The sequence below is a fragment of the Narcine bancroftii genome, chromosome 3, assembly GCF_036971445.1.
Source record: "Narcine bancroftii isolate sNarBan1 chromosome 3, sNarBan1.hap1, whole genome shotgun sequence".
Taxonomy (NCBI): Eukaryota; Metazoa; Chordata; class Chondrichthyes; order Torpediniformes; family Narcinidae; genus Narcine; species Narcine bancroftii.
In genome coordinates, this window is record NC_091471.1 from 81,192,177 (window position 1) to 81,214,648 (window position 22,472).

Sequence of the window (22,472 nt, forward strand, 5' to 3'; positions counted from 1 at the left end):
GATACATGGAGTTATTTAAAGAATGGCAAACACAGGAATTTAAGGATTTAAGAAAAAGAATAAACAACACAGAAGAGAAAATAAATAAAATGGAGATGACCTTAACAGAAATGGGAAAGAAAATGGACAAGATGGAAGAGCGGGCAGTAGCAGCAGAAATGGAGGTAGAAGACTTAAAAAAGAAATTGGAGAAATCTAATAAAAAAACTAAAGAGACACAAGAACTACTAGCTCAAAAAATAGATACAATGGAAAACCATAACAGAAGAAATAACATAAAGATAGTGGGCCTTAAGGAAGATGAAGAAGGCAAGAATATGAGGGAGTTTATAAAAGAGTGGATCCCTAAGACCCTAGGATGTCCAGAACTACAGCAAGAAATGGAAATAGAAAGGGCACATAGAGTATTGGCCTCTAAACCACAACCACAACAAAAACCAAGATCTATTGTAGTAAAATTCCTAAGATATACTACAAGAGAAAAGGTACTGGAGAAGACAATGGAAAAAGTAAGAGAGGGCAACAAACCACTGGAGTATAAAGGGCAAAAAATCTTCATTTATCCAGATATAAGTTTTGAACTCCTAAAGAAGAGAAAAGAGTTCAATACAGCAAAGGCGATTTTATGGAAGAAAGGGTATAAATTTATACTAAAGCATCCAGTGGTATTGAAAATATTTAATCCAGGACAACAAAACAGACTATTCTCGGATCCAGAAGAAGCACGAAAATTTGCAGAACAATTACAAAAATAGACTGAGGGAGGAAGACGGGTAATGAGAGTAAAAATGATCACGATTGATATGTATGCGGGTAAAGAGGTATAAGAGTGAATAGAGACAATGAGCATACATGAATGTATCTGTACTTAGAGGAAAATATAGATAGTATAGACAAGAATTAATAAGGGAAGGTAAAGGAATAGAGAGAATAAGGAGGGAATTAAAAGAGTGACCTTTGTGACATATGAAAAGTGAAATCTTTTCTGGGGGAGGCGGGGTGGAGGGAAATAGCGGTCACTGCAAAATCAGTTGACGCTTGCGAGTGGATTCGCAAATCCAAATGGAGAGGGGAGATGTGGTTGTCCGACAAGGGATAAAGGACAACTCAGGAGGTGAAGGGGAGATTGGGGATAAATAAGATAGAAATAGGAGAATAAGGAAAATGTTGGATGTTGTAGGAATGTTGTCTTATAAAGAGTTGAAAATAAGAAAACAGAAATGGAAAAGGAGGAAAGGTAATGATGGAAAAACGGAAAGAGAAGGTAAACAAAATATAAAAGGGCTACGCTGAACTATATGTCTTTAAATATTAATGGAATACATAACCAAATTAAAAGGAAGAAACTACTAAATTTAAATGAATAAATGTATTCCATTAGAAAAAATAACATATAGGTTAAAAAATAATATTGAAATATTCGAACAAGTATAGGAGCCTTACATTAAATACAATAGCGAAAACCTACCGGGGACAAACATTACCTAAGTTGATGGAAGGAGAAGGAAAGAAAAGAATGGACTCAGTAGAATTTCTGGTGTAATTTTGTTGAATGACAACATTGTCTGACTGGCTTAATGCAACCTAGATTGTATACCTAAAATGGATGAGAGGCGGGGGTGGGGGGGTGGTTTGGGAGGAAAGGGGGGGGGGGAGAAAAAGTCACTGTTTATGTGTGAAAAAGAAATAGTGTATATCATGGCTAATGTGATTTATGGTGTGAAAAATAAAAAATTTAAAAAAAAAAGGTTCATCCCGGCCTTGGTGGACACTGCATTGTTAGGGGTTGACTTCCTAAGGGCCCACGGTCTTCTGGTGGACATGAGGGGCAGGAAGCTTTTCAACGCCCTTACCTTTTGCTCGGTGCGTCTGTGCACGGCGGATGATGACAGACCCAAAATTGCCACTGTAGCCACCACCACAGACGAGTTCGCCGAGATCCTCAGTGAGTACCCTACCATCTAGCCACGCTTCAACATCACCTCCCCCCTGCCATGGAGTTTTCCATCACATCTCCACGAAAGGCCTCCTGCTGCACGCCAGAGCTAGGCAGCTGCCATCAGAGAACCGAAAACAGGCAAAGGAGGAATTCTCCAGGCTCCTGGGCATCGTTCAGCCATCGGACAATGCTTGGGCGGCGCCACTGCACATGGTCCCAAAGTCATCAGGGGGTTGGAGACCCTGCGGAGACTACAGACGGCTAAACAACACCATGACTCCAGACAGGTACCCGGTCCTCCATATCCAGGACTTCGCGGCCAACCTCCATGGCGCATGGTTCTTTTCAAAAGTAGATCTGGTTCACAGATACCACTAGAACCCGGTACACCCCGATGACGTTGGAAAGACCGCCATTATCATCCCTTTTGGCTTGTTCGAATTCCTCCGGATGCTGTTTGGGTTGAAAAACGCAGCCCAGACATTCCAGCGCCTCATGGACACAGTGGGTAGGGATTTGGACTTTGTCTTTATCTACCTAGATGACATCCAGCCACGAAGAGCGCAAGGCCCATCTTTGTACCCTGTTCGCTTTGCTGACAGAATTTGGCCTCACAGTCAACAAGGCCAAATGCCAGTTTGGGAAACAGTCATTGCAGTTCCTGGGGCACACCATCTCAGCATCTGGAGCAGCTCCGACACCGGAGAAAGTGGCAGCTGTCTCGCATTTTCCCTCAAGGGCCTATAGGAATTCGTGGGAATGGTAAATCTTTACCAGAGATTCATTCCCAACACCACCCACATTGTGCGTCCTCTTTTCGCGCTGATCGCGACGAGAGAAGACCCTGGCCTGGTTGGAGGATGCAGACGAGGCCTTTACTGCAATGAAACAGGCCCTCACAGAGGTGACTTTGTTGGTGCACCCGCTCCTGGAAGCGCACACGGCATCCTTGGTCTATGCTTCTGCCACGGCAGTCAGCAGAGTACTGGAGCAGTGGCCGGACAGGCAGTGGTGCCCACTGGCCTTTTTCAGTAAGCAGTTGTGGCCGCCGGATCTTAAACACAGTGCGTTCGACCGGGAGCTCCTGGCGCTGTATCTGGCCATCTGCCACTTTCAATACTTCTTGGAGGACAGAACTTACACTGTTTTTACCAATCACAAGCCCCTCACCCAAACACTGGCTATGGCCAAGGACCCATGGTCGGTCAGGCAACAGCGCCACCTATCCTACATGTCTGAATTCACAACAGATATCCGGCACAGGGCAGGCAAGAACAATATGGTCGCAGATGCGCTCTCCCGCCCAGCCATCAGCAGACTAGCTCCCGGCCTCGAATATGCACAACTAGTGCAGGCCCAGCAGCATGACGCCAAAACTCAAGCTCTCTGGAGCACTATCTCAGGTCTCCAGCTCTAGGATATCCAGCTTCCTGACTCCGTCCAGCCGCTGCTCTGCTCACTGTGCCCGGTAGTCCCACAGGAGTGAAGGGCAAGGGTCATCAGCTCTATCCACAATCTTGCCCACCTCTCAGTAAAAACTACCGTGTGTATGGCGGCGTAGCGATTCATCTGGCATGGCCTCAAGAAGGAGGTGGCAGCACTAACCCGCAATTGCATCAGGTGCCAGATGTCTAAAGTCCACAGACACACACAGGCCCCTGTTCAACATTTTGACTCAGTAATACGGAGGTTCCAGCATACCCATGTGGATATCGTGGGCCGCTTGCTGGTGTCCAGGGAGTCGTGGTACCCATTTACCATAGTGGACAAAGTAACCAGGTGGCTGGAAGCCATCCTGGTCTGTGAGGCATCAGCGGAGACATGTACTAGAGCCATGGTCAGCTAGTGGATTGCTCGTTTCAGCATGCTGGTGCACATCACAAGATACAGAGGCGCCCAATTTATCTCCGCACTATGGTCACAGCTGGCAAGGCTTTTAGGGGTAACACTGCACCACACCACGGCCTACCACCCACAGTCTAACGGGTTGGTAGCGAGGTTTCATCAACACCCTAAGTCCGCTCTGATGGCAAGACTTTCCAGCCACAACTGGGTGGACAAGTTGCCCTGGGATTAGGACAGTGCCCAAGGAGGTCCTGCAAGCCTCGTCAGCAGAAATGGTTTACAGCATGCCACTCTCCCTGCCAGATGAATTATTCGGCCCGTAGGCCGAGACGACACACAATGAAGGTGAGCGGCTCGCAGACCTCAGTAAATGACTGGGCAACCTAACCCCACTGCCTCCATCGCACCACGGCACCCAACCATTCCATCAAACGAAAGATCTAGAAGTGGCGCAATTTGTGTTCGTCCGGAGAGGACTACAGAGGGCCCCGCTGCAGCATTCATTCAAAAGGTCGTACAAGGTTCTCCGGCAGTCGGGTGGGACTTTTACTTTAGATGTGGGGGTGCAGGGAAGAACTATTTACTGTAGACCACTTAAAGGCTGCTCCCTTGGACTTATCACAGCTGGTGAAGATGACCACGCCCAAGCGCTGGGGCCGGCCGCCAAAGCAACAGGACGCGTAGCCGGTGCTGGGGGGGTTGTGTGGTGGTTCACATCCTCACGGCGAACTGGCCCCGCTTGAATCGCCACGAGGCGGGGCAGCCATGGGGAAATGGCGTCATCAGAGGTTTCTCTCTGACTCCAGCATCCCTTCCAGCGCGCACCCTGGGCAGCGATTATGATGTCACAATGCACAGGTGACTGAGCTCATGATGCCCTTAAAGGGACATGCTGAATTTGAATAAAAACAGTCGTTAACGACCTTCAGTGTGGCAGCAATGATTTCCTTCAGCTCCTGCAAGCACCACAAAATATGACCTAGCTGCACAGGTTAGATTTCTTCACTGAGGACAACCCCCTTCCCCCCAAATGGAAACGTACTCAATGGAGGAACGGGAAGCAAAAGGCTTTATCTATAAATGGAATTTAAAATCACTAAAAAAAGACAGATAACCCCATGCTAATAAATATGATTAGAACGTGGCAAGAAATTAATGAACGTATAGGAAAGAAAGTAGGGATATCAATAAAAATACCATTGAGTAAAAATGTTATTGCCTATGAACATGGTCAATAGAATATTAAATTTGCGGTATGACAAAGGTAAAAGATATATTAAGGACTGTTACAAGGAAGGAACTTTTATGTCCTTCAAACAATTAAAATAGAAATATGGAGCGTCCAATGGGACCTTCTGTTTTCTCCAGCTTAGACCATTCTTAAGAGAAAGATGGAGACTGACGCTGACCCCACCTGAAAATAGTGTAACTGAATGAAAAGTTCGGATGGTGAATACACCCAAATTTATAACAAAATTGTACAATGCTCTCCAGAGCTAAAGGGCAAAACTAGGGTTGCAGAGATCCAGGGAAAGATGGGAGTCAGACTTGGGTGTGGAGGTTTCAGAAAAAAGCTGGTCAGATTGGTGTAATGGCAGCATGACATCACTTATAAGTGCAAGATATGAACTGGTTCAGTATAATTTTAATTTTACACAAATTTTATTTTACCCCACAAAAGTTACACAGATCAAAAGCCGAAATTTCAGAGATGTGTTTCAGATGTGGAACTGAGACAGGAACTTTACTACATGACACATGGTCGTGTGTGAAGTTGAGGCCATTTTGGGAAGAAATAACAGAAAAATTAACCAGGATAGCAGGAGTGGCCTTCAGGGGCGACCCAGAGGTATGTCTATAAGGTAATTTTTTTGGAAATAAGCAACAAATTGACCAAATATCAAATCTCATTTATAAAAATAGCACTGGCAGTAACAAAAAAATGTATCACAATTACTTGGAAGTCCAATTCCCCTCGACTAATAGCATGTCGGACTGTGGAAATGAACAACTGCATACCTATGGAAATAAAAATCACATAACTTAAAGAATAAATACGACACTTTTGTAAAGGTCTGGCAGCCATACCTGGACCACATAGGGGCCCTGATACAGTAATAAAAAGGAACATAAAAAAAGTACAAAAGTAACTATTATATATACAAAAACAGTTTCCCCAACTGTACTCTATATACTTAAAATATATGTAAACTCTGATGGTGAATGGATCTGTATGTATGAAGGGTAGGGGGAAGGGATGGAGGGACTCTTTTGGTTTTCTTTGTTGTGTTAGTGAGAAAAAGTTTAATATACTGTATTTTAAAAATGTTACTATATATAATTTTGGGGAAAAAAATTTAGAAAAGGGATGAATGTGTACAGGCTGACCCACCTCTGACCCTGTAACTCCTTCCTGTAAGATATCCCAACAGAGGCTGAGCCGCCCTAGTCTCCTCTCTTAATTCCAGCCTTGGAACTGGGCCAGCAGCATGTGAAGAAGTTCCTGTGTTTTAGGTTATTAAAGACTTTAATTACTCGCTTCAAGCCTGCTTGTGCTTATTGATCGTGCTGCAACATGTAAATCAGAGTCCTCTGCCTCATTGCTGATGGAGATGAAACATGACAAGAACAGTTGCATAATTCTCCACACAGTCTAAGAAGTGAACTTGCATTCTGCAAAGAGGTGGACTGATGGACCATCAATCACTCAGGAGACTATTATGGAGAAACCAATAGGCTTTAATTCACTTGAGAACATAGCATGGCCAGAATAGAAAATTGTTTTTCGAGAAATAAATTATTATCTTTTGAACAAATGAAGCGCAAATATGGTATAACTCACGGTACAATGTTTGCATACCATCAATTGAAAACCTACTTGAAGGACAAATTGGGAAGCAGACTGAGGTTACCAGAAGGAAGCAATTTTGAATATATGATTACAGACACAATGATAATTAAAAGATTTATAACAAACATGTACATCAAACTGCAAAAGAAAGAGAACAAGGAAGCAAACTGTAAACCCAAACAAAAATGGGAACAAGATCTAAACATAAAGATAAAGAATGAAACATGGGAAAAGCTATGCTCCGGAACTATGAGAAATACAATAAACATGAGGTTACGCATGATACAATATAATTGGTTGCACAGGCTATACACCACGCCCCAAAAGTTAAATAAATGGGACCCAACAGTATCAGATAGATGTTTTCACTGTAAGAAGGAAACGGGAACAACAGTACATGCAATTTGGGCATGTGAGAAAGTGGAAAAATTTTGGGAAGATCTAAATCAGGAATTAAATAAAATCACAAAAAGCAACATACCAAAAAATCCAGAGATCTTTCTTCTAAGTAATATAAGAAGTAAAGAACTTGGACTCGATTTAGATGGAGCACAAAAAAGATTTATTATGATAGCCTTAGCTGTAGCAAAAAAAATGTATAATGTCAACCTGGAAATCAGAAGAAGCCTGAGAATACAGCAATGGTACATAGAAATGAATAAATGTATTCCATTGTAAAAAATAACATATAATTTAAGAAATAACATCACAGTATTCGAACAAATTTGGGAACCATACATGGAACACAACAGAGAAGTCCTACCGCGGACTAAATGACAGAAGGAGAAGACAAAATGAACTGACCCAGTATGTAAAAGTAGATGACACAATTTTCTTGTTTATTTTCATTGTGTGAGGACATTGTTTAATGGGTTTAATTGTATCATGTATGTTGAACATTGAGTGGGTGGGGAGGGGGGGGGAAAGGGGAGAAAAATGACACTGTGTATATTCAAGAGGGAAATGTTTGTGTGTATTTTGGTCAGTATGGTTCATAGTGTGAAAAATAAAAAAATTTTTAAAAAAAGAACATAGCATGGCCCTACTGTTCAGTTGTCCTGCACTGAGTTGCAGGGGACTGAGGAACAGCCACCTTTATGCAGGAGCCTGAGGGAGGGGGCACAGGTACAGCTGGCCAATAGGAATGCTTGACCAGATAATTATACATTACAGTGGTTTACCACATTCACCCTCATTTTGAAAAAAAAAATCCCACTGGGTGAAGACTCTTACAGAGTTGAAACTTACAAAATTTCACTTTTACAATTTTAAAGTCATAAGTTTAGCCTATCAGGTGATCTGGTCATTTGCTGGGACCATCATAAAACCAATTGCAGTTGCAGTGCAACAACAGAATCCTGGATGGTCTTATATTCATTAGTCCTGTGCTGGAGGGTGGGCGCCGTGCCCGGTGTATCCTCCCTCGGGGCAGAGACAGGATACCAGAGGTCGGTGCATCATGTGTGTTCAGTGGTGAGGAGGGTGTGGGGTGATTAGCAGTGATATTCCAGAGCCTCTGAGGGAGTCACGCCTCTGATGGAAACGGTGTCCTCATGTCTGTCCAGATATGCCACGTAGGCATATTGGGGGTTGGCATAGAGGAGGTGGACCCTTTCAACCAATTGATCAGACTTATGGTTCCTCACATGCCTCCAGAGCAGGACAGGCCCTGGGGACATCAGCCATACCAGTAGTGTGGTCCCTGTCGCTGATTTCCTGGGGAAGGAAAACATATGTTCATGTGGTATAGTGTTAGAGGAGGCACACAGCAGGGACCTAGTAGAGGGGAGGGCCTCCAGGCGAACCTCCTGCCAGCAGGAGACTGGGAGGCCTTTGGACCATAAGGCCAGGAAGACTGTGATCCAGACTGCAGCATTCTCCCTCTCCACTTGCCTGATATCCCAGGGGTTGTTACTAGTGGTCCTGCTCATGGCAATACCCCTGGCTAACAGACACTTGTGCAATTCATCACTCAAAGGAAGGCCCCCGGTCACTGTGGATATAATTGGGAAGCCAAATAGAGTGAAGAGGCTGTGGAGGGCCTTGATGACAGTGGCAGCAGTCATGTCCGAGCAGGATATGGAAAATGGAAAACAGGAGTATTCATCAATGATGTTAAGGAAGTATATGTTACAGTCAGTGGAGGGCAGGGGTCCTTTAAAGTCAACACTGTATCACTCAAATGGGCAGGTGGCTTTAATGAATTGTGCCCTGTCTGACCAGTAGAAATACGGCTTGCACTCAGCACAGCCCTGACAGTTCTTTGAAATAGTCCTGATCTCATCGATGGAGTACGGCAGATTGCATGCTTAACAAAGTGAAAAAAACCTGGTGACAGAGATCATTATGGAGGTTTTGTATTCAGTCGATCAGGGCACTGGCACAAGTCCCGTGGGACAGTGTGTCTGGTGGCTCATTAAGTTTCTCCGGCCAGTACAGGATGTCATAGTCATAGGTGGATAACTCCATTCTCTGCTGCAGTGTTTTATCAATTTTTTATTTTGCCCCGCTGCTGATTGTTGAACATGAATGCGACAGCGCATCGATCAGTCAGCAGGGTGAATCTCTAACTGGCCAGGTAATGGCACCAGTGCCGCACTGCCTCGACAATGGCTTGGGCCTCTTTTTCGACTGAGGAGTGTCAAATCTCAGGGCCCTGCAGGGTGTGTGAAAAAAATATGACAGGCCTGCCAGTCTGATTAAGGGTGGTGGCTAGGGCAAAGTCTGACACATCGCTTTCCATCTGAAAAGGGGTGGATTTGTCCACAGTATGCAGTATGGCCTTGGCAATGTCAGACTTGATGCAGTTGAAAGCTGCAAAAGCCTCCTTTGACAGAGGGAAGGGTGTCAATTTGATAAGAGGGCGGGACTTTTCTGCAAAACTGGGGACCCACTGAGGATAAGAGAAGAAAAACTCAAGGCTTCTCTTCAGGGCCTTGAGGCTGCGTGGAAGGGGAAGCTCCAAGAGTGGTCGCATGTGGTCTGGGTCCAGCCCAATAACGCTATTCTCCATGACACAGCTAAGAAAAGCCAGACGAGTTGTGAGGAACACGCACTTGGCCTTGTGGTACGTTAGATTAAGGAGATTAGCTGTCTCAAGAAATCTGAGATTGGCATCATGGTCATGGCTGCAGATGGAGACATTATCAAGATACGGGAAAGTGGCCCGCAACTCGTACTGATCCACCATAAAATCCATCTCCTGCTAGAAGACTAAGACACTGTTCATGACGGCAAAGGGGACCCGTAGGATGTGGTGGAGGCTGCCATCCGCCTTGAATGCCGTATACTGATGGACCTCTGGGCAGATGGGCAGCTGATGATAAGCTGACTTTAGGCCAATGGTCGAAAAGATCCGATACTGGGCAATTTGGTTGACCATGTCGATGATTCGTGGAAGTGGGTATGCGTTCAAATTACTGTATTTATTGATGGTCTGACTGTAGTCAATGACCATTCTATTTTTTGCCTCGATTCACACTACCACTATGCACTCTCCAAGGGCAACTGCTGACTTCAATAACCCCTTTCTTAAGTAAGCAATATACCTCTGCCTGAATGAAGGCCCTGTCCCTGGCACTATACCATCTGCTTTTAGTGGTGACAGGTTTGCAGTAGGGGGTGTGTGGTGCACTGTTAGCCAGAATCAGACACACACAAGGTAAAGTGTATAATAGGCTTTAATCCACAAAGACTTCCACAGAGCCAGGGTGGCCATAGCTGCAGCAACTCTGAGTGAGGCCTCGGGAGGTCAGCGCAGGCTTATATCTCGGAGGGTGATTGACACCCGACCGGGTGGGGCTTGATCCATTCAGGCTGACTGATTGACAGCCAGCCAGGTGTTGTCCTGTCCTCTTACACTCCTGCAGGTACAGAGGTTGTCCCCTGCAGTAGGCCGGTGGTGTACCAGCACAGGGTGAGGTTGGCAAATAGTGATGAGGTGGGGGGAAAATTTTAAGTGCAAAAAACCTGCAAGTCATGCATGGTGAGTGGTTAGGTTGGTGGGTGAGTACAGTGGGGGGATTGGCTATCAAATTGCTGGTTGCAAATGGTGAGGGGTGGATCGACCCATGAAATACCATTGTCATGCTTTTAAAATCAAGCCCCAACAGTACAGCAGTACAGACCTGCGAAATTACTATCAGTCTAAAGTTGTCATATATAGTACACCACACCATTAAAGACACAATACAGAAATCCTGAACGTCCACTGTATACGATTTGGATGCCAAGGAGACCTTCTGGTTCTCTGACAATACTGTGAGGGAGAGGGACCGTGCTGTTTCCAGATATATAAAACTCTCCGTGCTCCCGCTATCGTACAAGCAACTCATCACGTGGCCATTTGCAGACTGACCTGGCTGAGGGTGATGGAGGCTAGAGTCAGGTCACTGCACCTCGCTGCAGTGGAAGATGGAGGCGTCCAATTGTTCAGTTGCCTGTACATGGTGTTGCCAGATCTTGAAGATGGTGTCCAAGATGGTGGCCTGCACGTGGCGCAACTGGGTCTTGAAAATGGAGTTCAAGACGGCAACCCCTACAGATTGCATGTGATCCTGCTAGAAAGAGGTTTGGACTTTCACACTTTGACATTGTGGCTCTTCTTTCCACAGCTGGAGTAGATTGAATCCTTCGCTAGGTAGTGCTTCCTCTGATGCTTGCCCAGAACACCGCAGCTGTGGTTGGGTCATTACCAGATCCGGTCGACAGCATTGGGAGCCTTTCAGAGCACTGCTGCTGTAGTCTGGTTGTTAGTGGGGTGGTAAGGTGGTGGCACGACCCAGGATGGCCGTGACCAAGGTGACCACAAGGTGGCCATGTTGTCAGTTGAGTAGGCCTTCACGTTCTGGAGAGTGTTAGGTCTGCTTTGTTCATGAATGAGTGAGACAAACACCAGGCTGAGTCGAAATCAGGGTTCTTTGTTCTTTATTACCGGATTGTAATGAGACAAACACCAGGCTGAGTCGAAATCAGGGTTCTTTGTTCTTTATTACCGGATTGTAACACTTGCGACTAAACATGTTAGTCGGAGAATGCATTCTGCCGTTATCAGCAAAATGGTGATTTTTTATACCCTTGGATACATGCTTAGAACATCATCATATCATTACTTGTCCAATGACTAAAACTGTTGCTATCCTTTCCCTGCTAGCTTCCTGCCTCTCAATCCATCAATGTCTCTCTTATCTTGTAAGTACAAGGATGCATTCACATCTTGTTACAGCCCTGTACATTCCCATCTCATGATGTTTTACCTAACAGGAGTACAAGGACACCTCCCCTTCTTGTTACTGCCCTGTACAGGGTAACTCCCTACACATTCCCATCTCATGATGTTTTACCTTACAAGAGCCACCTCCAGAGTACCTGTCAGCTCGACTGCTCTCCGCAGACTGAGTTCTCCTTGCTCCAAAAGTCTTTGTCATATATAATTCGACTTAATCCCCGCGACATGGGCATCCCAGAACAGGTCCTCAGTATACTCCATGGTCAACCCACCTTTGCATTCACAGGCCCTGCCGAGTGCTCACAGTGCCTGAATATCTTTGACATCAGGTTGTTGTTTTTGAGTCACTAGAAGGTGTCTAGCACAGACAACATTGATTTTATGCAGATATTGCCCTTTAAGGATGTCCATGGCCTTCTGGTACATTGTGGCATCCCTGATAATGGAGTACACTAGGGTGCCGACCTGAGAATGCTGTACTTGCAGTTTGTCAGTCTCTGATAACACCATGGCAGAGGAAGCCTGTAGGAATACCTCAAAACAGCGCAGCCAGAGTTTAAAGCTGGTAGATCCCTTATGCAATTGAGGGTCGATATCTAGTATTCCTGGTTTGAGGATCTGCTCAATTGTAGAAAACTTCAAGTGAATTAAATTGATGCACCATCAATCACTCAGGAGACTATTGTGGGGAAACCAATAGACTTTAATTCACATAAGAACATAGCATATCCCTACTGTTCAGTTGTCCTGCATGAAGTTGCAGGGGACTGTGGAACAGCCACCTTTATGCAGGAGCCTGTATGGAGGGGCTACAGGTACAACTGGCCAATAGATGTGCTTGACCAGATAATTATACATTACAGTGGTTTACCACATGGACAGAAGTCTCCTATCCACCATGGTCATCTCAGGGTCAACATGTGTTATAGATGACGTTATGAGAGGCATAGAGGGGACAGCCAGCACCTCCATCCAGGTCAACAGCAGAAAACGGCAAATGTTTAAGATGGGTGGAGGGAAGTTTATGGGAGATATCAGAGGCAAGTTTTTAAAAAAAAATGTACATTGCCAGGGTGGCTGGGGAAGTAGGTACAATAGGGACATTTAAAATACTCTTTGACAGACATGTGGATGCAAGAAAAAGGGAGGGATATGGGTATGAGGTAGGAAAAGTTTAGGTTATGATAAAAGTCAGCACACATTGTGGGTTGATGAACCTGTACTGTGTTATTCTGTATTTAGAGGACCTGGATTAACCACAATAAGCAGCCGGTTGTCCATAAGAGAAAAAAAATGGCAGCATAAGATATTTTAGCACTTTAAGTATTAAAAAACCACAGGCACCTGAGAAATTGAGATTAAAGTGGTATATTTTTCCAGCAGTTATATTTTTATATATTTTATTTAGACATATAGCACTGTAAAAGGCCATTTTGGCCTACAAGCCTTGTTTGAGGAGTTCCAGTATGTCACTGAAGACTCTCAAAAGCTTCTATAGATGTATTGTGGAGATCATTCTTGCTAGTTACATCACTGTCAGTTACAGAGGTGCCAATGCTCAGGACTAGAAAAAAACTCCAGAGTTGTTAACTTGGTCTACAACATCAGGGGCACAAGTCTTCTCTCCATTGAGGACACCTACAAGAATCGATGTCTTAAGAAAGCAGCCTCTTATCCTCAAAGACCCCAGCACCCAGGCCATTCCCTCTTCATTCTGCTACCATAGTGAAAAAGGTATAGGAGCCTGGAGACAAACACTCAGGGACGCAAGGACAACTTATTCCATCAGATTCCTGAATGAAAAATTTACTACAGGTACAGCCACTGCTTTAGTTTTACTTTCTTTTTCTTCAACTATTTTTATTTATTTTGAGGTGATTTAGATAAATGTTTCCACTGAGATGTTGCAACCAAACAACAAATCTTGTGTCATGTTTATGACAATAAATTCTGATTCTGGAACAAGGGAGAATTAATCCATTCCCTCTATATACAACAGCACTTCTAAAGTATGAAGGGACCAATGTTGTTGTTGCAAAAATTAAAATTTCAAAAGGCAACTATGAAATTAAACAATTCAGTATTTTTATGAACCTCAGCATGTATAATTATAAATCTGGGTTATGGGTCAGTAAGAACTCATCTAGTGCTGCCCATAAGAGATTACAGCCCCCCACTTCCCCCAACATTATGGCTGACTTAAATTGCTCATTGGAATCATACCCACTATGTTAAAAGAGTACAAGGAGAAATTTGGCTTAAGCAAATTCACTTCCAGTCCAAATGATCTGCAAATTCAACTAAGGAATTGCATCTAAATTGAGTTGGCTCTCCCACAGATTAGTCAATCCAAGTCAGTCTCAGTCTTAAATTTAACATGTCAGATTCCATCATAATCCTTGGGTTAATCCTGGCTCAACCACAGAATTTAGCTGCCAGACTAGGTCTGTGGCAAGTGGTGAATGAACAGGAGAATACATCGATTTGATCAAGTCTTTAACTTGTCTGTGCATCATCCCTGACAGGAGTGAAAGCCAGGGTAGATGTGAAATCAAAGACCAGCTTTAATACCATTGTGCTGGGCAGCAGTATTAATATGCTAAATGAGAACCACAGAATAGATCCAGCAGTCAAACCTCTGCATTCAGATACCATGGACCATCCTTCCTTTGGCTTGGCTTCGCAGACAAAGATTTATGGAGGGGTATGTCCACGTCTGCTGCAGGCTCGCTGGTGACTGACAAGTCCGATGCGGGACACACAGGCACGGTTGCAAGGGAAAATTGGTTGGTTGGGGTTGGATATTGGGATTTTCCTCCTTTGTCTTTTGTCAGTGAGGTGGGCTCTGCGGTCTTCTTCAAAGAAGCTTAGCAGACTGAAACCTTTTTTGGGAGATTGACACTGGTCCAACATATCTTTTTTGTATTTTTCAATGAACTTTGGCTAAACGCCGAAGTGGCAGAGTAAAGAACTTTTCTGGATCAGGAAATTAAAAATTGCACAATGGTTTAGATTTCTTTTGTTACTGATGGTCCATAGTATTTGCCAGATACTAGAGTGCATTGGATGCCCCCCCAAGTTCCTCAACATGGTTATCCAACTGCACGAAAACCAACAAGGTCGGACCAGAAACAGCAATGAGCTTTCCGAACCCTTCTCCATTGACAACGGCATGAAGCAAGGCTGCTGGGGAAATTCAAAGACACAGGGAGAACGTACAAACTCCTTAAAGACAGCACCAGATTTGAACCTGTGTTGCTGGCACTGTAATTCCCGTATTACAAATCTATGAATCCTAGATTCTGGATATCATTAAATGAGTTCCTCAGAAATTTGTCCAACTTCCACTCATCATCAGCTGTTTGAGATCTTCCTTCCATAAGATTAGAAGCAGAGAGATCCTTTGATTTCAAATACTTAATTCCATTGTTTTTCTGATTTCTAAAGTATTCATGATGTAATGTGGGAACTCCAACCTCTCTCCAATGGGGCAGGTTAGGCAGATAGTTTTGAGTGGTCTGCCTTTTCGACTACATATGCAGAATCTCCATGTGCCAATCCAGCTACAGTATGTGAATGATAATGGGCAACAAATATAACAAAGCTTCAGAACTGCAGTTGTTCGCCTGGGAGAAGGCATAATCCACAAATTTGGAAGATTTTCAGAGATGATGTTGGTTGTGCTTTAGTAGCTTTAGATATTTGTGCGAAGTAGTCCAGGTCTCAGAAATACATAGTGGCACAGAGACAACGACTGCCAGTAGACAAATTTTATGCTAGGTCTGAAGATTTGATCTTCAAATACACTTTTCCGTAATCAGTTTAAAGCTTTGCATGAAAAATTGCTTGCAACTTATTATTTACCTACCTTTGCCCCGAGGAGGCCCCTGAGATACAGGAGTGGTTAAATGTTTCACAAAGTTATGTCCTTTCATTGATCTTTTATTGGAGGGTAGTGTGAGCAGCAAGGGGAGGATGGTGGAGGCCACATTAATTAAATTTTATATTTAAACATATAGCACAGCAACAGGCCATTTCGGCCCATGAGTCCGTGCCACCCAATTAACCTACACCCCCTGGGGATAATCCAGAAAGGGGGATAACATACAAACTCCTTACAGACAGTGCAGGATTTGAACCATGGTCCTGATCACTGCCGCGATAAAGACTTAGCGCGAACTGCTACGCCACTCATGCTGTCCCCTAACCACTATTTATGCTCCCAAATACCAACATTTTTCTTTATTCAAGGGGTGTGGAATTAACAGGTGAGCCAACCACTGGCCATCCCTTGCTGCTCTTGAGAATGAGGTGCAAGTTGCCTTTCTGAATCATTTTAATTCAATCACCATGAAGGAACCCAGATATAATTTCAATTCAGGATATTGTATGTCATGGGGGCCAATGATGTTTCAATACTGCCCTCATCATTCATGCTGGGAGAGGTCATGATTTTGAAGTTTTCTTTAAAACAGGCCAATGTCCTTCATAGTAAAGTTTCTGGAGTGTTGTTGCACACAATAGCAGTGGTGTGCTCCAGCAAAAAAAGGAATCCAGAGCAGACTATTCTGACCTGTGGTGAGGGAATAAATTTGAAGGGTTCAAAGAGGGACAATCCAGGACACATGTCAGTACAGAATTGTAAACTTTACATTCAGGGGCATACACAGGAGACACACTAAGCAGTAATGCACAAATCATGTACATCAGATACAAGTTAATCACTAATGATCGCAACTCCTGAAAAAAAGGCGAAGGTTAAACAAACTGTACCTACCACCTTTCTCCTACATGCAGGCAACAGCACACTGATTAGCAAAGAACACAAATTAACTACCATCTACAATGAGTGAATCTGTCCAGAGTGCATGCCACAATAGCACCCACCATCACCCATGCTTCGCAACCTGGTGTGGAGCTCTGGGATGGTTTTAAGGGGGGGGGGAAAACTAGCACATATGCTGTAATTTCATTCTGCTGCCAGTTAAGGTGTGTGTGTGTGTGGGGGGGGGGGGGGACGAGGCAACAAGGGAGGTGCATAGTCCTTAGAGGGACCAATTTGGAAGGTCTCTTTACATGGAGAAATTTGACCTCCTGTCTGGATAGTCAGATGACTCTTCAGGTGCAAGCACACTCCTTTGTTCTGACCAGCTTCTTGCCAACCTGTTGGATAATCCTTTGGGTTACACTCCTAAATCTATGACCTGCAATATCAAGGACAAGAGCATGCATCTTGGATAAGGAGGAGAAATTTTTAATATGGTTGCTGCGTAATTAGTATTATGCTAGATTATGATTTGCTGTAACTGTATCAAATATTTCTATATTAAAAAAACAAGAGCAAAAGCCACATGGGACCAACACCACATGCATGATTTTCCTCAAAGACATACAATACCATCTTGGAAATAAATCCTCATTCTGTCTTCATACTGGAACTCCCAAACCAACAGTTCAAGGTTGGGCTCACTGCCACTTGGGGATGGATAATAAACATTTACCTTGACAGTAATATATGCATCCCAATAAAATAATAATGAATTTGGCAGTGCAAATTTTAACTCCCCCCCCCCCCCCACCCCCACTGGACACAACTAGAAATCGAGTTAAATAAATTATAATGACATTGGTATTGGGTTAGTCAGGGATATAGGACAAAAACATAAAGACAAACAACAATTTTTAGTGAATACATTGGCTACTGCATTTGCACAACTAATTCTTTGCTGCAATAAGTGAATATAACCTGAAAAAGCACACCAGATGGAAGTTATAGCGCCAATGGTAAGAGCAAGTCCAGGATAATAATGTTTACGATCTGTTGCCCAAATCGACAATAAATCTTTTAATAGTTAGTTTACTTGTACAATTGAACAGAAATACCTACAAAGCATATAGCAAAAACAGAATAGTTGCATGGCCAAACCAGCTCCAAGAGGGTGGAAAAGAAAACAAATGAGAGAAGTAAAACTAGAAGTCAATAATAATCAAAGATTGATTTTAACAGCGCCAAACTACAAGTGGTCAGAAATAGTTAATAGCAAAATAAACAGTTCCAACTATTCAGAAGGAAACAGATGAAATACATCTTGATCAGGATGAAGCAATATTTAATGAAGATGTCTTCTGAGAAATAAATGCTCAGTACAAATTAAATTCCCAGTAATAGATTTTATTTAAAACATATGATGACAAAAAAATATTTCAAGTCCATTCATATGTTTGTTGTTCCAGCAAACGCTTTATTATTAAAATAAAGCAGACAAAATAGATGCAGAATTATTTATTTTCCATCAGTGATGCATAGTACTGATAACTTACAGATACAGTTATAAACGTACTGCAAGTGATTGTTCAAGTACAATGAGTGAGGTGCATCTTCAACTTATAACCCCCATCTTTTATCCCCTCTTATTTAGTTGTAAAACAGATTGGCAAAAAATCTATTTAATTTCTTTTTAATTCCATTGGTGTGATGTTGCACTGCACACAAGTGTTAAAATACAACTACTTTGTACTTGTGGCAAATGTGTATTTCTACACCTCCAAAAATCTTGAAACAATTTTGCTTTACTGACAAAATATGCTTTTGAGGCAGGCTCTAGGAAGATAATTGTCACCAGGAATTGTGACTTACTGCAGGAACAATCAATCTCGACTAAATGCATAATCGATTATAAAGCCGTTAGGCTGCTTCGAAAGAAAAAAAATACCACATTCAGGATATATTCTGAACAATGTGGTGACTATGAAGCAGGCTTCTGACAAAGGACAGAACGTAAATTAGTGGAATCAATTACCTCCATAGTAAAATAAGTGGAAAATACACTTACCAAAGTGACTTATTTTCACATCCAAGGCAGTTCTTGAAAATAGTCCTCAATAATATGAAGCGTCAGAATTTGGAAATTAACTCTTACAAATACCAGCATTACACTTTTCAGATTATATTCAAGACTTCAACACTAGCTGTGGACTTCTTCAGTTCCAGAGTCAGGTCATACCAATTTGAGTGAAAATACAACAGAGTGGACATCAGTTTACTCAAAATTGATTGACCCTATGAAATTATGGAATCAGATTAAACTTGGCCAAGAAATAAACTGCATCTTAAACATATTTCTCCACTGCTGAATTAGTCTTCCTCTTTGCAAAACAACATATGGAAAAAGAAGTGAAGCTTCCAAGGAAGCAAAACTTAAATTTAATTGACCAGTTTTACAAGTAGCTCTACATCTCTACCAACTAACCCGAAATGAAACAGCTTCAGAAAATATCTCCAGTGGGTGGCAAGAAAACAATGTTTTTTTTTTGGTTGTGGGGGGGGGGGGGGAAAGAGGTACACTGAAAAGGACACATTTGATGCCATCATAGATCAATACAGCACAGTACAGGCCCTTTGGCCCTCAATGTAGAGCCAACCTATATATTCCTTCTTAAAAAGTACTAAACCCTCTATTTTTCTTTCATCGTGTGTCTGTCTAGAGTCTCTTAAATGCATCCTTGCCAGTTTCTGTCACAGATGTATAACAGCATCCATAGGTGTGGAAGAATAAATTTTATGTAACTGCTCAATGAAGGGTTAATGCCTTAGGTAAGGCTTTCAGTTACTGCTGCTTGTGCAAACGTGGGAATATAATTGTTTCTTAACATCTGTGCTGTAGTAAGATAATCAAGTTCATAAGTACGCCAATAAGCCTAGACTTTCCGCATTTATATTACAAGGTAAACATGTAATGGTAAATACAAAATGTGTATGAGGCTTGTGTGAAACTTGTGAGGGTCTCATGCAGACCCCTGCCCAAATTGTGTATAAATGTATAGCAAACACTCTGATACTTTGAGTGTTGGGCTCAGAACAGAGAATGAGTCACTGAACTCTTTCTTGAATCCACCTCACTCCTGCTAGTGTAACAAAGGGTTAAAAAAGCTGTTGTATGTTTACTTGGTTCTATGGTCCTCCATCAGCCAGCTCCCCACCATGACTACCAGCCCCCCCACATCTCCATCGGGCACACAAAACTCAAAACGGTCAACCAGTTTACCTATCTCGGCTGCACCATTTCATCAGATGCAACGATCGACAACGAGATAGACAACAGACTCGCCAAGGCAAATAGCGCCTTTGGAAGACTACACAAAAGAGTCTGGAAAAACAACCAACTGAAAAACCTCACAAAGATAAGCGTATACAGAGCCGTTGTCATACCCACACTCCTGTTCGGCTCCAAATCATGGGTCCTCTACCGGCATCACCTACGGCTCCTAGAACGCTTCCACCAGCGTTGTCTCCGCTCCATCCTCAACATTCACTGGAGCGCTTTCATCCCTAACGTCGAAGTACTCGAGATGGCAGAGGGCGACAGCATCGAGTCTACGCTGCTGAAGATCCAGCTGCGCTGGGTGGGTCACGTCTCCAGAATGGAGGACCATCGCCTTCCCAAGATCGTGTTATATGGCGAGCTCTCCACTGGCCACCGTGACAGAGGTGCACCAAAGAAAAGGTACAAGGACTGCCTAAAGAAATCTCTTGGTGCCTGCCCCATTGACCACCGCCAGTGGGCTGATATCGCCTCAAACCGTGCATCTTGGCGCCTCACAGTTCGGTGGGCAGCAACCTCCTTTGAAGAAGACCGCAGAGCCCACCTCACTGACAAAAGGCAAAGGAGGAAAAACCCAACACCCAACCCCAACCAACCAATTTTCCCCTGCAACCATGTCTGCCTGTCCCACATCGGACTTGTCAGCCACAAACGAGCCTGCAGCTGACGTGGACATTTACCCCCTCCATAAATCTTCGTCCGCGAAGCCAAGCTAAAGAAGAATGGTGTTTTCTACTGTCTGTTTTCTTACAGTGTGGACTGACTTTAACATAGGTGTAATAATAGAAAAGTAATAATAAAATGTTGACTTGTTCTTGATCCCCAGAATCAAGTGAGATCTTCTTCAAACAAAAAATAGACTCCTGATGTGCTCAAATAACAAGATACACAGGCATTTTATTTTTGGATCCGCTGATTTAATAGTCTTTTTTTTCATTTTCTTAATAGATTTTATAAAAAAACATAAACATGTAGTGCATATGGAATACATATGTGCAGAAAATAACACCACTTGTGCAAAACTATTATAATCAGTACCCATAATCACTAAACACTTCCACACGTGGAATTAAAGAATAATATGAAATATTTTATTATGATATAATATCTATTCCCACACTTAAACTGTTGTATAGTGAAAAGATTGATACTTTGCTTTAGAAAAAAGCGCAAAATTATCATCAAAATGGTTATTATTCCTAGAAATAGTCCATAAATGGACCCCACAATTTTGAAAATTCATATTTGTTTCAGTTACAGAATATCAGATTTTCTCCAGATTAAGGCAAGACATAATCACACACCACCATTGCACGCAAGTTGGCATTAAAATCATGCCATTCTCTCCAAAAGTGCCACAAAGAGCAACTAAAAGATTAGGCTCTAATTTGAAGTCAAGGATTATTGATTAAGTCTGAAAAACCTCCATCGACTATCTTCTAAGGCAAGTCCAAACCATATAAATGTAGCATCTCCATTGTTACATCTGTTGCAATGAGGACTCACATTTAAGTAAATGTGAGAAAGTTTATCTTTGGACACGTGAACTGCGTACTATTTTAAATTGTAAGAGAGAGAACGGCGATCAAATAATGATGAAGTATTAACCAATTTAAAAATCAAATCCCAATTCTCTCTTCAGATATTGAAAAATGTGAGTCCTGGTCCCATGCTTTTTAAATTTTATTTAAAGGAGCTTGATGCAATTTTATCACCATATCATAAATTGGAGATATTAATCCTTTCTGTGAAGGTTGTAAATTAAAAATTGAGTCAATAATATTTGTGTCATGAGCTTTAGGAAATTCAGGTTGTTGAGAATTGAGAAATTTTCTAATCTACAAATATCTAAAAAAAGTTTTAGATAAAGCAAATTTACTTGACATTTGTTCAAATGAAGCAAGACTACTGTCAATAAATAAATCTTTAAAACTTGTAATACTTATTCTATATACCAGTAGATATAGAAAAAGTAGATATGCAAGAAGGGTAGTAACAGATTTAATTTTCACCATCTTCATTAATTTTAGAACAAATGCAGAAAATAACATACTGATGCAAAGTGGTAAATCACAAAAGAAAAATGCTGTAGAAGCTAGAAGTCTGAAAGATGAACAATGTAAATACTTAAGAGCTCAGATTGATGACACTGCATCAGATCTGGGAAATTATCAATAGATTTCAGAAGACCAAAAAGATGGGATGTGGAGAGGTTGCAGAAGTAGAGAATAAAAAAAGACAGGTTTGTGACAAAATGAATGGCAGTGACTAAATGATTACAAAACTAAAATATTAATTTGGAGGGAGAGAGCAATGCAGGAAGCTGAAAAATTCCAAAAGAATACTATGAATACCAGAAATGAAAATGCTGATTTCACAAAATCATTAAACTCAGTGTAAACTTTCAAGGGCTGCAACACATCAAATCAGAATATAAAAAGACATTAATAAAATCCACATTGATCTTCTTTGGAGATGAATTAGGAGATGAAGGACAAGAAAAAAAAC